We start from the raw sequence: 2,008 nt of genomic DNA, 5'->3' as shown, positions 1-2,008 counted from the left end.
GGAGAACCCTTTAGAAAAGACATTGTGTCCTTATATTTGGCGTGACAGATGATGACTCTAAGTCTATTTGCTGACTCCAGCAAAGAATCAACGATGAGCTTAGTTGCAAGAACCAGTTCCTCCATGTGGAACTGGTTTGTATGTTAAGCTCTAGCAGCCTGCCTTCTGTCAAGAACTGTTTGTAAAGCAATAACCATAATCAGGTTATGAGGTCCCTTGGTTTGGGGAGGGAGAGGGGAGGGGACAAAGAAAAGGCTTGGCACAGCACTTCAAAAGCAACACATACAGTATGTACAATATGAAGGGTTAAGCACAATGTAGACATACAATTGTATTTAAATACAACACAATGCAGTATTACAAATTATTATAAAATTTTATGCATTGGTAGTTTTAGCAAAATAAGGACCAAAGAAAGCCAGCTTATGAAAAATTTGGACTGTGTGCAAGTCTTTTAAAAGGGAGTGTATTGTTAGCTTTACTAGCCCATTTAAGAAGAGGCAGAATTTTGTGTAACTTTGGTTTGACTGAAAACAGAAATGACCATTAAAGCAACCACATCCTTTTTTCTAGATGTTATTTGCTGAACTCTTTTCAAAATATTTATGTGAATGACCTTAAGCAGGAAGGGAAAAAATTACAGCAAAACAGATACTTTGACGTTTAAAAACTTGAAAGGAGGTAAATAGTTTGCTAACAAACAATGACTGTGTGGTAAAAGCAGTACCATGTTTAACAAAATGTCTGATTTTGAATGATCTGAATAAAGCAAATATCAACTAGAAAAGGCAAAAGTCACCTTAAACACCATAGACTCCAATGGCTATAATAATCTTTTAATTGAAACCCAAGCCAGATAATTTCATATCAACTTGACTTTTTTTTTTCCTTTTTCTTTTTTGGCTTCACTAGATCTTTAAATGTTTGGTTACTACTACGTTTTCAGTTTCATATATGACAACTCTGAACAAATTTTACAAAAAAAACAAAAAACAAAAAAAAAAAAAACCATGTACAAGACAACCCCACCAACATTACAAACTCACTACAAAACATGATTAAATGGGAAATGTTGTTTAAAAACAAAATGTAATCATATAACAGTAAAAATTCTGCACTTCTATTAAGTACACAAATTATTTTGGTCAACAGTACTCATGATTCACATTAAGTTGATCCCTGTCCACCATTAATTTTCCAATGATTCACATAAAACCCCTTGCTGCAATTACTGGCACACACATTTTTCATATATACAGTATATATGTGTCTGTGCGTGTATATGACAAATATGCAATATAGTACATACAGTATACACACACATTTACTTGCGTATGCATGGTATACAGACAGTGTGTAAGTATGCCAGATCCCTTTGTTCCCTTTGGTGGACACTTGAGATTAATCAAATAACACTTACATATTGACTCATTTTCTTTGTACAGGGCTTAAAGAAACAATCCCAGAGGTTATCGAAAGGTAGTTCATGGACAGCATCCTTTGTACTGATTAAAGTACAGAAGGCTGACCAAAGCATGTGGCTGCTTCTGTCTTTGAGCTATTGGCCATTGTTACAGTTGGCTTTGGTTTCTAGCTGTTGCCTTTGACTGTTTGCAGGTAGACAAAGCTTCAGAACAAGGAGGTAAAGCGAACAGTTGTTTAACATGCAAAAATGCATTCTTTCTTTATGGTGCTTGCCTTAACAGTTGCTTTCTTCCAACTCAAGATCACACGTAATGTTTCAGAACTAACAAAAAAGACTGGAAGCCTATTTCTTTTTTTCTTTCTTTTTGGACAGTTTAAGTTTACAACAGTCTTAAAAACTGTGACTTTGAAAATAGCAATGTCATTTACAGTTGGTGGCGCCAAAAAATTATTAAAAAAAAAAAAGAGAGATATGGAGAAAGAGAACAAAAGGAGACAAAAAGAAAAAAAATCTCTAATGGTCCACTCAATATTTCAGCTACATACAGGCAGTGACACTAATTTCTGATACTACTCCTGTGCA

The 2,008-nt window shown here is 34.6% G+C and overlaps 1 protein-coding gene across 13 annotated transcripts in view; it reads right to left on the bottom strand.

Moving 5' to 3' along the window:
- Window positions 1-1,884: 1,884 nt before the first annotated feature.
- foxp2 (forkhead box P2) overlaps window positions 1,885-2,008 on the bottom strand; it is a 525,031-nt gene continuing 524,907 nt past the window's right edge. For all 13 annotated transcript variants that reach the window (XM_039760959.1, XM_039760966.1, XM_039760965.1 and 10 more), the window contains one exon: window positions 1,885-2,008. This exon is cut by the window's right edge and continues 579 nt beyond it. The gene's annotated coding sequence lies outside the window, so the exon portion shown is untranslated.

This window comes from Polypterus senegalus, chromosome 8 (genome assembly GCF_016835505.1).
Source record: "Polypterus senegalus isolate Bchr_013 chromosome 8, ASM1683550v1, whole genome shotgun sequence".
Classification (NCBI taxonomy): Eukaryota; Metazoa; Chordata; class Cladistia; order Polypteriformes; family Polypteridae; genus Polypterus; species Polypterus senegalus.
Note: the sequence above shows the minus strand (reverse complement) of the source record. Positions and strands in the feature narration are given on the sequence as shown.